The sequence below is a fragment of the Mustela nigripes genome, chromosome 1 (assembly GCF_022355385.1).
Source record: "Mustela nigripes isolate SB6536 chromosome 1, MUSNIG.SB6536, whole genome shotgun sequence".
NCBI classification, from domain to species: domain Eukaryota; kingdom Metazoa; phylum Chordata; class Mammalia; order Carnivora; family Mustelidae; genus Mustela; species Mustela nigripes.
This window is the reverse complement of record NC_081557.1, coordinates 93,964,472-93,982,705: the sequence shown is the minus strand read 5'-3', so window position 1 is coordinate 93,982,705 and position 18,234 is coordinate 93,964,472. Positions and strand designations below refer to the sequence as shown.

General features: G+C 50.2%; 1 long non-coding RNA gene across 1 annotated transcript in view; it reads right to left on the bottom strand.

The window, feature by feature from the left end:
• Window positions 1-213: 213 nt before the first annotated feature.
• Window positions 214-18,234, bottom strand: part of LOC132012925 (uncharacterized) — a 142,384-nt gene continuing 124,363 nt past the window's right edge. The window contains exon 3 of the long non-coding RNA XR_009402813.1: window positions 214-311. This is a non-coding gene — a long non-coding RNA (uncharacterized LOC132012925). The remainder of the gene's footprint in view (window positions 312-18,234) is intronic.

Sequence of the window (18,234 nt, the reverse complement as noted above, 5' to 3'; positions counted from 1 at the left end):
GGGTGAGGAGACAGGCGAGGCTGGGGATGAAGGTGAGGCAGGCCAGAACTTGAGGCTCTTGCCAGCTGATGGAAACTAGGGGCAAAGCAAAGAGCTCACGTGTCTGGAGGAGACTTTTTATTAAATTGTGCTGTGCAATATCTATTGTATCCTTCTTCTTTGCTTCTGCTTGAAAACTCTGGCAAATCTTCGTCTCCCTTTCCTACTTTGTGAAGATAGATTCATTCTGTGGCAGGGGAGGTGTCAAATGCGGACTCTTGTGAAGGGCAGGAAGCAAGGGTGTCTGAGGGACCCGGCCCCATCTGGGAGATCTTTAAGGAAGAAAATACACCAAAATATTGAACAGTTATTAGCTTGGGGTTGAGAGGAAAAAAGGTGATTTTCATTTCCTCTTTGTACTTTAATAGATTTTCCAAATTTTTTGTGATGAATATGCATTACTATTATAATCAGGAAAAAAATGTTATTTTTTAAAAATAAATTGATGTCAAATGAATGAATACGTGAATAAATCAATGAATGAATGAATTAACTCATTAGTGAAATGATTGACCCGGGCAACAGAAGCACAAACAGCATTCTAGCTGACAAATTTGCTTGCTTTTATTTCCTGCTGTGGACATTAGCTAGCTTCTATCTTTAGATAAGACCTATTTTTTAAAAATGGGGGGGGCAGAAAAATACTCTTTGGATGGAAGCAATATTTTCATGCCCTCTACTTTCCGACATTTGCAAAATACCTTCTCCATCTCCCCCAGCCTGGCTCATTCCTGACAAGCCTCTTATCTTTTCCTGCAAGGTCTGTGGCCAACACCCCCAGAATTCACTAGAACAGAATTCCATGAAAATCAAAGAAAAGCAGGCATGAGATGGAAGAGGCAGCATCTACAATGAAGCCTGCTGCCTGCTTGCTTTGAAATGTCGTGGCTTTGTGTTTAGATGGCCTTATAATATCAGGATGGCCACGCGGCCGTGTGCGTGAGGAGGACAGGCATGACATCGAGGCTGTGGACTGGAAAACATACTTTGCACACACCTAAGCACATTCAGCCTGAACCAGGGCCAAGCCACATGTGTCAAACATCTCAACAAACTGTCTGATTTGTTCCTGTCCCCCACGCGGACACGGTCAGGCAGGGCTGGAAAGCGGGTGTGCTGTGCTGGACCGAACCTACAAGGGCTTCTAGAGAAAGCATATTGTTGGCCCAGATGGGCTGGGGGAGATGGCAGCTGGGTGAAGATCCAGCCGCCTGCCAGGCTGAGAGGCAAGCAATGTGTTCCTAAGTCCTGGAATCCAGGCTGAGGACAGCCCAAGGGCATAGGGACCTTTCAGAACTATCTGGGGTGGACAGTTCCTGAGTGGGCCCCTTGGAGAGGAGGGGGGCGGAGGGGAGAGGGAGGAAGACGCAATGAGAAGCCTGCCTGACAAAGCTGATTTTTTTCTTTTCTTTTTTTTTGGTACAGATGCTGCTGGCAGAAGAACAGAGTGGGAGCAGTGTGTTCAGCTACATTAGTCAGGGATAGAGTTTTAATAGGCTGCAGAAGGAAATGATGACAGCAAAGTCAGGAGCAGTGAGTAACTCAATTTGAGAGAGCCCAGCTCCCCGGGAGGTGACAGCCAAGGGACCATTTCTTTGTTTGGCCCTGTGGGGGTGGGGTTGGTGTTGGGGTCACAGCAGACACTGGCATGGGAACCTGGGCCTCTGGGAAGTGACCCGGCATTTCCTGGCATGGTCCTGAGACATCTGGGGACTGTGAGCAATGACAACCAGTAGAGAAATGATCCGAGCAGATGGAGACAGAGCTGTCGTTTACGGTCACAGGACAGAGGGAGAGCCCTATTCCTGGGGAGGCTCTCTGCACAGATGAGGCAGGAGGGAAGCCTTTTAATGACTGCAGGGGCTGAGGATGGAGAAGGTGCCAGGGGTCGGCAAGTCTGGGAAAGGAGCAAACTGGCGGCAAAGCTCACAGGGCTGAGGCACCTTTGCATAAATTAGAGAAAGGCATCTTCCCACCCACCACTGACGTACGTATAACTCGCTGGAGAAAGGGAGGCGTGGATTCAGCGTTCCCTTGTTCCCTGGCTGGGCACCCTTGTTCAGACTACCATCTGCCCAGCCAGATGAAACAACCAGGAAAACTAGCCTTTGATGGACAAACTCCTGAGCCTGGCATTCCTGGCCCTCCACGAGCCAGCGCCACTCCAAATGTCCCACCCAGAGTCTCCTATCATTTGGCACAAACCTACAGTCCAGCACAAGCTAATTGCCACCCATTCTCCACGCCTACCTTTGCTTCCTCATGCTTATACTTTTGCTTCTACTGTTTCTTGAATGCTTTAGCCCACATTTTTGCCTAAGGTTACCCCATGCATTTTTAAGGTCCTGCTCAAATACCATCTCCTTCAGGAAGTCCCCCTCTGGTTGCCTCCAAGTCAAAGGGATCTTGCCCTATACAAGCTCTTATAACACTTTATGTCCTTGTGGCATCATTTTCGGGGGGGGAGGGTCACAATTTACCTCTTTCTATCCATTTTTTCTATTTGTTTCTTATCATCTCCACTGGACTGTGAGCCCCCTGAGGGCATGAACTGTTCCTTATTACTATTATATACTCCACAGCATTGAAGGGGTCTACCTGATATATGAAAGATGCCCCATAGGTCATCTCATGGGAAGAATGTTGAACAAAGCTGATTGATTGATTATTTATTTGACACAGAGAGAGAGAGAGAGAGAGAGAGAGGAAGCAAACACAAGCTGGGGGAGTGGGAGAGGGAAAAACAGGCTTCTGGCTGAGCAGAGACTCCATCCCAGGACCCTAGGACCATGACCCAAGCCGAAGGCAGATGCCTAAAAACTGAGCCAACCAGGCACCCCAGCAAAACTGATTTAGATCCCAACTCACGTCACTTGAAGATAATAAAAGTTAATCACCATTTATTTGTGTGTCTGTGTATCAGGTACAGTGGAAATTGCTTAATAAGTAAGCAGTTACTGAATTCTGCTAACTAGTCTAGCTTTGCTTTTTTTTTTTTTTTTAAGATTTTATTTATTTATTTGACAGAGAGAGATCATAGTAGGCAGAGAGGCAGGCAGAGAAAGAGGAAGGGAAGCAGGGCCCCTGCTGAGCAGAGAGCCCGATGCGGGACTCGATCCCAGGACCCTGAGATCATGACCTGAGCCGAAGGCAGCAGCTTAACCCACTGAGCCACCCAGGCGCCCCTCTAGCTTTGCTTTTACCTTCACATGCAGAACAGTAAACCAAGACAGAGACCTTGCATGTTGCACTCAGGGTCACCAACTAGGAAGTGGCTGAAGTGAGATTTGCACCCACCTGTGACCACGTGCTGGTTAGGCTTGGGTTTAACTAATCTGATTTTCTCTTCTTGATCTTTAAAATGGGACTAATACTACTTACATATTATATAGGTCAATTATATATTAACTATGTACATTCCTGGAACATAATACATCTCCAATAAAGAACAGTCACCACTAATATGTTTTGAATGAAGGAAATAAAGAATATAGGAATATAGGATAGTAATATGTCTGATGGATAGATTGCAAACCACTATGTGATTTAAATTTTTCTAGTAGTTACAGAAATAAAGAGGAAACCAAGTAGATAAAATTAATTTTAATAAGGTATGTTATTCAACCCAATAGATCCAAGATTTTATCATTTCAACATGTAATCGATATTAAAAAAATACGAATGAGATATTTGGCACAGTAAGGCTTCAGACTCTGGCTTGTGTCTTAACACTTAGCACTCACGTCAATCCAGACCGACCACATTTCAATTATTCAAGAGCCACACATGCCTAGTAGCTACCATATTGGACAATGCAGATTTAACACCACCAAGAGAAAAAGCCCTCTCCCAAAATCCTATTAGGAAGTCAAACTTCTGCTATTTGAGTTATGATGGATTTTCTCTTTTCAAGAGCTCATCATTAAAATGTAAATACCCCTGGGAACTATCGAGTAATGCTGAAGCCAGGACCAATGTTGCAACTCAGACTTGCTGAGACGCTCAGAAGCCATGATCAAGGGTTCAAAGTGTGACTCTCACAGTGGGGCAGACCCGAGTTGAATCACGAGACTGCCTCTTACAATTGTCACCACGGTGGCTGAGGCCCTGAACACTGCTGAGCCCAGTTCGCTTGCTGAGGAGAGGGAGGCAAAACCCCCGCATGGGGCTGACTTTGGGCTGAGCGGGAACAGGTTTGCTGGGACTGGCGCAGATGTTCCCGAAGCCTCAGCTCTCTCCATTTGCCCCCAGACCTCTGCGTCGCCCTCATGGTTCCTCTCCCTATCCCTTTTCTTGCACCAAGATACACCCTTGGGGCTTTTACCCAGATGAGTCATCATTCTTGGACCCTGCTTGCTTACCTGCCGCAAGGATTTGCTGGGTGTCTGCCTTCTTACAACATCCAGGCACCAGGGCAGGGGGTGGGAGGGAGTCCCAGGAAAGTGTACCCTACAATGGTTGTTTCAGTGCCTGCTTCGACCCAGGGATTTTCAGGTGGATTCTGACTTGGACATTCCCCTGGGATCTCAGCCTCTACCTCCGGCCCTGCCTCTGGCCCTGTCCCTGGGCAGTGGGGTAGAGCACACCAGCCCTGCAGTGCGTTCACTCGACCACACCCAGATATGGGGCCCCGGGCTGAGAATACGGCTCTACTGCTGACCCTGTCCATAATGCCTGTTCTTTTATTATATTTATAAAGATTTTTTTTTTAATTTATCTGACACAGAGAGACGCAGCAAGAGAGGGAACACAAGCAGGGGGAGCTGGAGAGGGAGAAGCCGCTGAGCAGGGATCCCGAAGTGGGGCTCTATCTCAGGAGTCTGGGATCATGACCTGAGCTGAAAGAAGACTCTTAACTGACTGAGCCATGCAGGCACCCCCACAGATGCCTCGCCTAATTCTACGTCTCTGATCACCTTCCTCTCCCGGGTCCCAGGTCCACTGTCACAGCCCATCACTTGACTGTGTCTTGTTCCATCCATAAGGCAAAGGCAAGTGTGTGAGAGGTAGCCCATGGGGGTGCCTACAAGCAGGAGAGCCCAGGGGATCAAGGTGCACACGTCAGGGCACTGTCCAAGGGCCACGGGCAGATTTCTGGGTCAGAGTGGGGAAAGCCACAGTCAGGAGGAAAGATGCCCCCCGAAAAGGGCAGACTGCTTTGAGCCAAGATGACTTGAAGACCTAATGGCACAAGAACCAGTGTGAGAAGCCCAGGTTATCACCAAAAAAAAGGGAATGATGTGAACAAGTCAGCTGGCCTGGGGAGCAGGCGAGGTGGGTGCTTTCCAAACAAGCCCTTCGCTGAGGGCCCAGGGAGCATCTTGGGGAGGGAGCACCCAAAGCCCCCTGGCTTGTTCGCAGCACTTTCAAACACCTCTGCCCCTGGGTCAGACACCTGTGCCACTGCAACTTGAACGTGGTCCTGCTATTGCCAACTCCTTCCCAAGCTGTGGCCCACCCAATTCGCAAGCACGGCGTGCCACCCTGAGCCCAGCGTCTGGTCCGTCCCGGCCCTCCCAGGGCATGCTCTCGCCAGCGTCCCTGGACGGTCCCGACCGTACCCGCGGAATTCTGAGGTATGACATGAGGATGCTTGCTGTCTGGATGGGGAGGACTGACACAGCAGGAGGCGGAAGAGAACAGTGAGGAGAGGCTTGTGTCAGAAAGACCCACATGGAAATCCCAGCTCTGCCGCCTTTACAACCTTAATCAAAAGGTTTATCTCCATTTTCTCCTCTGTAAAATGGGTGTGATGAGATCTATGTGGCAGAGTTGCTATGATACATGTGAGAAATAATATATATATAAAGTCCATTTCAATACCCAGCACCCGGGAAGCACTGCATCAATGGGAGCTTAATTTAAATAAATCAGTGTACATGTGCAACCATGCATAGTTCCAGAACCAGCCACATGCTCTGCTGCCTCCGCGACTTGGCATGAGCTGCTCAGGATGCTCTCTCCCACTCCCTTTACCCTCCTGGCTCCTTACTCCACCAGTCAGACCCCGTCACGTCCTCTAAAGCCTCCCTCCCCCTGAAACGCAGGACTTCTCCCCTTCTGCAGAGCGTGTCGCCCCTCACAGACTGCTTGGCAGGGTCTCTAGTCTTTGCATTTTAACACATTGTAACACATTGTAACACCTCCAAGAGGGAGGGAGAGGTCCAGTGGAGACATACACTCTAAACAATCATCCGTGGTCTTTTTAATGCTCATTTATAATTGGTGATACATATTCACTCCGGAGAGTTAAATATGTTCCCCAACAAGGACTCAGAGGGAAACAGAACCATGGACAATGGTTTTCATTATCACCCAGCCCACAGAGCCCCTGTCCAGCACCTCAGTTTCCAGCCAACGACCCTTGGAGGACGCAGGATGAGGATCCGCCACCTCCTGGCTTTTTTCCTTCTCCTCCTCCTCCCTGCAGAGACAAGCTTTTGACTTCATCCCTGCAGAAGCTCGTAAGGAACGGAGTACTCCTGAGGTCCCGGCACAAGTGGTGGGGCTGCCAGCTGGCCGTCCCACCTCCTGAGGAAGGGACTGGAGGAAAAAAGGAAACATCTGGAAGGAGCGGCACTTCGTTCTGGACCTTGCGCACATGAATGATGCACTAAGACAATTCTCTGCCTTATCATAAATTCTGCAAACTCATGAACTTTGCGATCTCTGAAGCTCAGCGCTGTATGGGAGCCACTTATCTTGTGCTGAAAGCAATATAAAAACAGATGGCAGAGAGAGCCTCGGGAGATAAATCAGCGGCCCGGCTGCCGGGAGTTTGCGGACAAACCCAACATGGCCAGACTCCTGACTCTCGGACCTGGATGGGACCTGCTCTGCGGGGACACCCCTGTGGTGGGGTGGGGGGGAGGCTGGCAGAGGTGACTAGTAGGAGGAGGCAGGACAGAGTCCCGTTGGGGAGAGCCAGGGAGCAAGGGCACCTTCACAGGCAGCTTTGGGAAAGTGGCCAGCCCTTTCCCCAGGGAGGAAGCTGTGACAGAGGACAGCTTGGGGCACTGTCCACAGAGCTGCAGCTAAGACCAGAGCTCTAGCGCATATAAGCACTTTTCCATAGTGGCCACACTAAATCCTCACTGTGACCCTGTATGATATTTACTTTTGCAGATATGGAAACTGTACCTCGGGGTTTTTGTGTTGGTCAAAGTCACATGGCAGAGCCAGAACGTGAATCAAGGTGTGATGACTCTAGGGCTCGATCCTCTGCCTGGCAGCGTCTGGCTTGGCCTTCTCTTTCAGCGGAGGGACATCCCACCTGGTACTTGACTTAGCTCCCTGGGCCACAGGCCAGCCTGACCTGTCTCCCACAGCCCAGTGTACAGCTGCATCTGCCATGAAGCCAAAGTGAGTGGCCTAAGGCTCCTGGCCATGCCCTTGGCCACGGGGGACAAGTCCAAAACAGAGAGGTAGTGAGGGCAAGGGAATCAGAGCCAAGGAAATGCTAAGAGTCACGAGAAGAGAAGAGGGACATCAGGGACAGGAGGCAGTGCACAAGAGAAGGAGGGATGCGGAGATGAGAGGAAGAGCGAGCTGCCAGCCGGAGCAAGGACTCCAGCTCTGGCTCAAGGTCAGCCCCTCCTTGGAACATGAGTCACAGAGCTGGAGCTCAGGGACCCCACCTCTCGGCGCTCTCAAAAATGCCACAAATGCCTCTTTCCAGAGGGGCCCAACAGAGAGCAAATGCTGTTTGCTCGGGTTCTATTGTCCATGGGGAGCAAATCCGGATTTAGGGAGCACCTGCTCGGTACCCGGCACAGCTAAGTGCGGGAAGAAAGGAGAGTGGACGCCCACGAGCTTGCTGAGACACACCCAGAAACCAGATTCTTCAGGTGAGCTTGGGCCCACCAGCCCCAAAGCCTAAAAGAAAGGAGGTCGGTTAGGACTGCCCTCCCAGCGGGAAAGTGCCGCACAGAGCAATGGCCAGAACCCAGGTGCGGGGGCAGACCAAAGCCGACTCCATGCCCACTGACTCAACTGCAGCCATTCTGGAAACACCCACCACCCCACCCCCGGTTCTTCAGCTGCCACACTGGGCTAGGGCTGCCCCTCGGAAGGCTCATCGAGGGCAGGGATGAGGTGAGGGCTTAGGACCCCCAGCACATACCTTAACCGCATGCACTCAGCCATGTTCCTCCCTCCCTCTCCCGCATCTGCTTGAGGATGGCCCTTCTCCGGTGTGTTTGGATCCTGCCCTGAAGCCCCCCGTCAGCCTTGCCCATCCTGCTCACACCTTCCCCCTGCTCCCTCCAGTGCTTAAACAGCAGGCTTGGCCTTGTCCGTTGGCAGGAGTTTGGAAATCCTGGAGTCTTAAGGTCTTCTATTTCTGTCCCTTTGGTTGAGCTTCCCAGACTAGAGACCACCCACCCTTGGCCCTGAAAGCCCCGCAGTAACTAGCACTCCAGGACCCTGGTCCCTGGGGGCCTCTGGCCTGACTTCAGGCTGGGTGACCCTGTCTGGTACAAGTCAACACCGACCCATCTACGGTGCGTCCGGCAACCTGCCTGCGGACCACACGTCATGCTCATTGCCCCGTCAGATCTTTCCATAAGCCCCGTGAGTGAGGAGAGCAGCTCTCTCACCACCAAGCAAGTGTGAGCCCAGAGATGTGTAGAGCCTGCCCCAGGCCATACAGATCCAAAGGCACCCTGCTGGCGTTTCCATATTTAAGGCCACAACCATCACAAACCTACGACATGACCGACTTTATCTCAAGTGGGTCTCTCAAGTCGAGCCCCCAGGCTCAGGCAACTTTCCCCAGGAGCCAGGGCCGGGACGTGGCGCAACCCGGGCTGTTCTTCTCCATGCCCAAGAGGCTCAAGGCCGGTCAAGTTCCTGCCTCTGCGGCTGGAGTCCGTGGACGGGCCCCCGGGGATGGTCTGCCTGCCTTCCAGATGCTGCTGCCTCCGCAGGCTCGCCCCACAGAGGGGTGGTTCGGGGAAGGACTCGGCTCTGCCCTGCCCACCCAGCCCTCCCCAGGGGGAACAGATACTCGTTTAGAAGCGAAGCGGAGAAGGGCCAGATGTGGGGAGGGGCCGAGATGAGCCTGCATTTCACTCAGGCAATGAGACGCCTGCTAGCGTTGTTTCAAAACATCCACCCCTCCCCCAAATGAGCAGGCTCCCAGCCACGGCTGCACAGAGACAATAATCACTAATCAAGTCGAAGTTTCCTTCTAATCAGTTCAGTTGTTAGAGGAGGCCGTGCAGCCGGGCCTGTGCTGGGAGGATGACGGCTCATCGGCACCACGTGCCAGAGGGGCTGCCGGGGTGGCCGCCGAGGCTGGCCCCGCATCCCAAGCCAGCAGCCTCCCGTCGCTCCGTTGGGCATTCGGCACCGCAGCTGCTCTGACGGTACCCTCTCCGGGGGGTCTCTGGCTCCAGCCTCCCCCTACTTCTGCTGCAAGGTGCTGGAAAGGGGAACATTGAAGTCAGAGCATGAGTGTTGCCTCTGGAATGGGGCAGTTGGGGTCTGAGTGCGGTTCTGACGGTGACATCCTGGATCCCGGGAAGCGTTCCTCGCTGCCGACGTGCTGGCCATCCGTTGTCAAAGGGAGAAGGAAAACAAGTTGTGTCTTCCTGGAAAATTCTACGGTCCTTTAAAACACGGCTCTGATACCACTTCTTCTGTGACTCCTTTCCCAATCTGTATCTTGTCCCCCTGCCTGAACTCACAGTCCCTCTTCTGCGTTTCCCAAAACATGTTACTCCAATATCTGCTGGAGGGCTTATCAGTCTGAGTGCTGGTTTTAGCATTGACAGTTCTGTTTTCTACACCAAGAGCATGAAAGGGGAAGAGATTATAATGTATTCCAACTGTGACCCCCACCCTAGGCCACCATAACGCCCGGCATGTAATAGCGGCTCATTAAATGTTCGCTGAAGGAATAGTGAAGGAGAAGGTCGGTGAATGTGTCATTGGGACTCAGATACGATGGTTCCCTCTTCACCCAACATCGTTCTCACATGCAAAACCTGTTACAGACGCTGGCATTCCAGCAATCACCATCAGTCGGACCAGAGGAATGCAGGAGAGAAGGAAGCGGGACCCTCAACTACTCCCACCCAGGGGAAGATTTTTCCAGTTCCTGGCAAATGCACAGATTCAGCTTTATTCCATCTAGATTAAATCTCTTAGTGAGAAGACTTTAAATTAAGTGTGACTGAATTAGCTGCTGTTAATTTTTCCCCCCAGATCTGCTCATCTCCAAGCAGACCCATTTCTTCTCGAATGATCGGTTTCCTCCCAGTGCTGCAGGATTGATCCGTATCTCCCGGGATACTGAGTGGCCTGGGCTCTCGGGCAGGGGAGCCTGGGCCCTCCTTGCTGCGCGATGCCCCCATGGGAGGGCTGTGTGACCCTGGCCGCGACAATAGGTACCGTGCTTGGGAGGTCCTATCGCTAACAGTGATCTGTGTGCTCTGATGAGCTTTGCTGCAAACTCTCATTTCATAAAATGGAGATGTGCAAGAGTTCGCCAGGCCCCAAAGCCTCTTCTGGCACTGACTGTCCTCAAGGGCAGCAAAGGTCACATGGATGTGCAGAGTTTCCTCCACCCTCCTCATTCTCTGCTTCCCCCCCCCAAGAGAAGGGCCCTGCTCCCCCTCGGCACACATGCCCATGTTCCTATCCTCCTCTTGATGTTCTTGTGGCTGGAGACCCAACCGAATGCTTGAGGATCCCGGGAGAGGCCCGTGGCCTGGCAGGGCATGAGGGACCCTGTTACAAGTTGAACTGTGACCCCAAAAGGATGTTGAGGTCTTAACCATTGGTACTTGTCAATGAGACCTTATTTGGAAGTGAGGTCTTCGTAGATCATCAAGTTAACACACATCCTTGGGGGGAGCCTTAATTCAATAGGACAGTGATCTTATTTTTTAGAAAATGTCCTTGTAAGAAACTTGGACACAGAGAAACACACAAAGGGAGAGCACCCCACGAGGCCTGGGATTGTGGGGCCACAAGCCAATGAACTCCCCAAGCTGGAGCGAGCCTCAGAACAGATGCTCCCCTAGAGCCTTCTGGGGGAGCACAGCACCCCCGACCCCGAGGTCTCCAAGGCCAGCCTCCAGACCTGTGAGACCAGAAACTGTTGTTGATAAGTTGTCCAGATCATGTTACCCTGAAGTGAGCAGAGAGCCCACACAAGTCCTTCCCCAGGCTGGGAAGCCCCCTCCCCAACAGAGGGGCCAGTGGGAGCCACAGCAGAAACAGAGTGGAAAAGAGCTCACTGCCACGTGGGGCACCCTTTGGTGGCAACAAGGCCTGGTAGAAAGAGCTCAGGCTTTACAATCACAGCTATGCTTGAAGCTCTGCTTTTCCCCTCACTGTGTTTCCTTCTGTCTCTCCGACCATAGCGTAGGGAGAGAAGACCGATTTCTGCCAAGAGGAAAATGGGTATAAAGCCTGGTTTCCCACCAGCGCCGGATTCAGTAAGTTGAGACACCCGCTAATTACTATTGCAGTGATTGTAATCGCTATTAAATCACCACCAGGGAGAGGTGGAGAAGACAGGCTGACTTGACCACTTCCATGAGACCTTCTCAAACCTTCTGATCCAAAACCGCTGGGTCCTCTCACCCAGAAAGCCGAGCGCCCTGCCTGCCGCCCCTCCTCCTCCTTCCTCACGGCCACAGCCCTGGTGTCCGGCCAGCGAAGCGGTTCCCGGGCCCGCGCACGCTCCGGAGTGTCCTTCGGGTCCTGTGTGGTGGGAGTGGGGCGATGTGGCATTGATGATTCACGACGCGGCTGCGGCAGCACAAGGACTCCGGGCAGGTTATGAAGCCATCAATCTTGAGCTGAGGTTTTCTGGAATGCTACAGCCAGTGAGAAAATGTTGCCAGGGCCCGAGGGGGGCAGGGGCGGGGGTGGGGTGCAGGCAAAGACGGGCAAAGACCTTGCTGAGGTGCACAGGAAATGCACAAGAAGAAAACGGGCGCACATCAAACTAGACTTGTTAGAAGCATTTCCCACTCCTGCCTTCTCCACCCCCACCCACCCCAAATCTCTCTCTCTCTCTCTCACACACACACACACACACACACACACACTCAGCTCATCCCACCCAGGCCACTGCCCTCGGGAATCTGCCACACTTGCCAATAAATAGGTGGTTCTGGTCATTTGAAAGCTAGGACACGCTGGGAACGTCTCAGCTTGTAACTGACACTGTGCTCTTCTGACCTCCTACCATTTGCTCAGCCAAGCCCGCTCCATCAAACCACTCACTGCCGTCCGAGTCATTCCCCAGCAAGGAAACCAGCAAGGATGGGCGGTGGGTGGGGGGGTGTTGGGGGGCATGACCACTCCCAGGCCAGAAGGGGAAAGAGGGGAAAGCCAGAGAGAGGGGGCACGGAGGGAGACTTTGACAAGTCCTACAGGATGTGGCGGGCCGAAGGGGCACAGCCATCCGCCCTGGCAGTGACCAGTGGGGGCAGGAGGCATAAATACCCGACTCGCTCTCCACTAGTCATCGGCCGGAGCCTCCCGCTGCAAAACCCCCCAGGAAGTCAAGGGACAGGCGGGTCGAAGCCCTAAGTCTGATCCCCCCAGGGTGCAAAGCAGGGTGAGGTTTGTTTGAGCAACAAACCAGGTTCTTAGCTGAAGGCTTGGGGTCAAACTTCAGGTGTCCTTGCTACCAGCTGTGTGACTTTGGACAAGGAACTTAACACTCCGAGCTTCATTTTCTTTATCTATTTTTTTTTTAATATAAATAGGTTTTATTTATGTATTTATGTATTTTTTATTTATTTGAGAGAACGTGAGCATCAGCTGGGTGGGGTGGACACAGACGGAGAGGGACAAGCAGACTCCGGGTTGAGAGAGAACACTGACGCAGGGCTGACGTCAGGACCTTGAGATCACGGCCAGAGGCAAAATCAAGAGTTGATGCTCGACCGAGCGACACAGGTGCCCCCATTTCCTTTATCTATTAAACTAAAGTGAAGTAAGACTTCTTGTGAGTATCCACGCCACTGTGAGAATAAAGAAAGGCAACACATGAAGTGCCTCTCACAGCGGCTGATGCATTGTACAACACTTTTAGGGATTTTTAGTCTTGTTGAAACCCCAATGAGCTCCCATCTTTCCTGTTAAGCATCTTCTGACTTTTCCTTTCCTTACCTCTTTAAAGACTCCTACAGCATTTACACGGGAGACGTTTGCTGTTTTGGATCATCGCCGTGCTTCGAAAGACCTTTCTGACTTCCAGAGTCAAACAGTCACGTTTTCTTCTGCTTGTATTTTTTAAAAGATTTTTAAGGAATCTCTACACCCAATACGGGACTTGAACTCACAATCCTGAGATCAAGAGTCACACGCTCTGCCCACTGAGCCAGCCAGGAACCTCCCTTCTGTGTGTGACTTTTAGGTCTGAAACTTTAATCCTTTGGGAATTGATTTCTTTGTAAGACAAGGGATGCAAACTCAAACATGTGTGCGTACAGTACATATGGGGAAGGAAGGTTGCGTATATGAATAAAATTGGTGGTGACCTGGGCCATGAAAGCCCGTCCCTTAAGGAGTCATAACTATTCTACTCCAGAACAGTGACCTTTTTAAAAATTAGCATTTTTAAAAAATCAGGATAAAATACACATAGCATAAAATTGACCATCTTTACCATTTTACAGTGATCTTTTCACCAGTACAGATCAGATCCTATCATCCCACCACCAACAGCTTAAAGCCTGCCAGTAGCTTCTCCTGAACGTAACAATAAAACCCAAACTCCCCACCACGACCACCCATGGCCCCAGGCTCCTGTGGGATCTGGCCGCCCTGCCCTTAGACCTGGAAGCTCCCGCATTCCTTTTCTGCTGGTTCACCCTGCTCCAAACTCCCCAACCCCTTGGCTTCCTGGCCCCTCGTAGGTCTGTGACTGTCTCAAGTTCTTCCTTCTTCTCTCCGCATGACAGTTCAGAAACCACCTCTGCACAGAGACTTCCCAAATATTGAACCCCCCAGCGCTGAGAGGTCAGAAATGAATCCAAGTCTTCTACCGTTAATGCTTCCTGCTCAACAATGTCTGGCAGGGGCTCCCAGTCCGCAGCCACACAAGGGGACAGCAGGAACCCTGAGGCTCTGTGGCTCCGGGGTTTCCTCCCGAATGACTAGCCTGGGGCCCCAGCCCTCTTCTTAAATTAATCCACCACCATTTCAGTGAAATGCCACTTTCAGCGTATTCTAAATTCCCATCATTTATCGGGGTTTATCTCTCGAGTCCCTATTTCCATTCCTACTGCAGACCCAAATACTTGGATTTCAGCTTCATAACACATTTTAATTTCTGGCAGTATCTTAATATCTAACTCTCTATTTAAAACCTTCTTTACATTTTTCTTAGCTATTTTGCATTGCTTCTTTTCTAGAGGAAACTCAGCACTATTTTGTCAAATCCTTCCAAAAAAAAATCCTGTTTGATTGGGATCATGATGAATATACGCTTTAGATCTGGGACGACTGATGCAATTAACAAAGTTGAATCATTTCATGAAAGATCAGTGTATCTTTCAACCTTCTCAACTTTTGTTTAAGAAATCTCATTAGAATTTCAGGTTTTCCTTCCTATAGGCCCTACCCCTCTCCTATAATATTTATTCATGGATTTTTTATCTTCTTTGTTACTATGAATGGAAGTTTTTCTTCCATGACACTTTCTAACCGGCTATTGTTGGCGTAAAAGAAAGCTATTGAATTTTGTATTCTGAAAATTTTTTAGCTAGCCATTGGGCTAAATTCTTTTTTAGTCGTTAATAGTTTTTTTAAGTGCTTCTCTTAGTTTTTCCAGATTTACATTCATATCTAAAAATAGTTATTTTGCAATTTCCTATTCATTATGTGTCTTTTTTCTAGTATGTACGCCATTGTCTCCAAAATAACGTTGAATAATTGTGATGTCAGTAGCCATCCTTGTCTTATTCTCGACTTTAACAAAAACGTTTTCATAACCTTCAAGCATGATGTTGGCCTTAATTTTAATGTGAAGGAAGTGACCCTCTGGTCTGGATTTAAATCAGAAATAGGTATTACCATTTGCCAGATGCATTTTCATTTGGCATCTGTTGAGATAATCCCAAGAAGGATTATCCTGGTTTGACAGCCCCCCGCCCCCGCCACTGCCAGACCACCCCTTGAACTCTGCAAGGGGTGCCTCCGGCAGTCTAGCTGCCCCGGGCTTGCCAAAACTAGGCCTGATCACTGGTTAACAGCCCTCCCATGGCTGCAACATGGCCCTCAGAAGATTTAAGGCAAGTTTCCAGAGCTCCTTCTGTCCCTGGTAAGACACCGCACCCCTGTTGAGATGACATTTCCTGGAGGACCAATCCCCAAAGGAGGCCATGTTTAACACTGATCATATGTCTTCCCTAATTACACTGAAGGCTGATCTCATGGTACCCTACAACCCTGCTCCCCTCCCGTCGCACTCTGCTCATACCCCCATGTGAACATGTTCCGGTACAATGCTATCCAACCTCCCACCTTCCCAGACCACGAAGACCTGCCACGACCACGAAGACCTTCCACATACTTTCCAGAACTTGTGTCCTTATTGGCAAAAATCCCTACAGAGGATGTTTAAACTTTTCTCTGAAAGATCCCATCTCTGAATCCTGCCTCTGTCCCCCACCTTGGCTTTCCAGAAACCCCGCTGAAGGGTGGCCACTGCTGTCCCCACAACCCACCTGCCAAAGTCTGGAGCGTAGCCAATATTCACCTTTTCTTCATGGTTGTTTTGGGCCTCCTTTCCTCCATCCTTCTTTCCTCTAAATCTAAGCCCTTGCTATGGTTACCTACCTGTCCATCCCCCAGTGATGTCATCATCACGTAGATGACCCACACAAGGTGTAGATGATGCACACGACACCATTGTCATGTGGCTGAGTTACTACTCCGTAAGGGACATGTTGCAGATGACACAACATAGATGATGCACACATGTATTTTCGTATCCTTGAACTCTCCCCTTTCAATGAAGTGAAGACTCTCCCTCCAATTCCACTCAAGCTCTGGACTTTGTCCTTTCCTATAACTGTACACCTGTCCACAGCCAGACCACCAACTGCCATCCTTCCCCTCCCTACTCTAGCCTCTCTACTCCAAGATCATTCCAAACCCATCAAGGATTTCTAAAACTTCTTCCCATTTTTTCTAGTCTTCCCATTCCTTGTTACCCAGCTTTGATTCCAAACCCCATGCCTCTCATCTCTCCCTGGCACATATCCTCAGCTCCCTTCCTCTCTTCCTCTGCTAAATTCACTTGGCAAAAACCCCAATTCGTTCAACTTGCACTGAAACAGTAAGATACAGACACTCAAAAATTTTACTGTATTTCTTGAATTCCTTATCCCACCCTCCAAGAGAACTATGTCACATTGTGGCACAGACGGAGAACCATCCCACAATATTTGTAATATTCTTAGTAATAGAATCTTTAATTGGACATATGGCTGCCCAGAAGTATGACTACATTTCTCAGATTTCCTTGCAGTGAGGTGTGGGCCTGTGGCCAAATTTTGCCCAGTGAAACTTTCATGTGGCAACTTTTGGAAACTTCTTAAGAAGACTGCAGAACCCCCAACCAGTCTACCCCTTCTCCCTTCTTCACTCTGTGGCTTGGAACGTGAATGTGACAGCTGGTGCATCCTTCCAGAGCAGGAGATGAGGGCGATGTCCCAGGAACGGTGGAGTGGAAAGCAGGAGAATATTTCAGACCCCGAGAACTCCACGGAGCAGGGCTCTCACAGAGCACTGGGGACACTGCTTCCAAATTTTTAACTTATTTAAGCCACTATTACTTTGACTGTCTGTTACTCATGGAAGAATAAAATCTTAGTCAACACATACTCTCCTCTAAAATTCAACTCCCCCTCTACTTTTTTTCTATCAACTGATTGTTTCTTAAAATAAACACGATCCAAACAGAATTCCCATGTCTGTCTACCACCAAACCTATCAACCTCCATGCACTATGTGTACACCGCCTGCCATGCCTGTCTTGACCATGGGTGAACCGAACAGTCCCGTTCCCCTGCTCAGAGGCTGAGCCCACCTCTCTCCTCTACTCATGGATTTAATTTTTGCAGGCAGCCTTACCTCTCTGAACCATCATCGCTTCCCGTATTAAAGGATCAACCCAAGGGACACAAAGCATGCTTCACTTTCTCTCCTCCTCAAACACAACAAAATGCAAAATTCCTCTAATGTCCCCACCATTCTTCATCCCCTTTCCTCTGTTGCTTTATAATAAAACCCCTTGCTTAATAGCAGTCTGTTCTCAAAGTCTCCCCTGTTCCTACTCTCTCTCGAACATAATTCCAGCAAGCTTTTATCTCCACATCATCATGAAAATTCTCTTAACAAGGCGGCCACAACCTCCTCCTTCCCAGACCCAAGAGTCAACCTCCAGCCAAGTCACCTGGCATCTCAGCAGCATTTGGACAGTGGATCATCGCCTCCAATTGGGTCTGGGGGACGACGCTCTTTTTTAATTGCTCCCTGCTTCCCGGGCTGCTCCTCTGCAGTCTCTTGGGACTTCTTCCTCATTCCTTGGACCCCTCAATGACCTTGGACACTTGGACTCCACGGGCCTCTTCTAGTCTCACCCAGCCCATGGCTTTGGTTACCATCTGCATACTGATCGTGTCTCGTTTCATACCTGGGATCTGCCCTCCCTCGTGAACTCCAGACTTCCACCTCCAGCTGCTACTCCACAGTTCCAATGGGATGACTAATAAGGATTTCAGATTTAACACAGCCAAAATCAAATTCTTGAAAATTCTAGAGTCACATAAGGAAGAAAAATCAGACTGACCTCAAGAGGGATATGTCCACATGGATATTGAGTACTTTTCTCTAAGGCAGGATCATCTTCATGAATGGTTCCTCCACGTATCTAGCTGCTCCAACCAAAAATTCTTCATTCATTCTTGACTCCTCTCTCTCTCTCTCTCTCTCTTTCCCATTCTTGACTCCCCATCTACATTATCAGCAAATCCTGTCAACTGTACCTTAAGAACAAGGCCAGAAGCTAATCGGTTTCCAACCTCTACTGCTACCACCTTCATCCACGCCAGTTGCGCCTTGATGGGACAACCGCAAGGACACCATAACTAATCTGCTCCCCTGGCTACCTCTCTGACCTTGCCAGTGACCCCTCTGCCCACCTCCCACTCTGTTCCA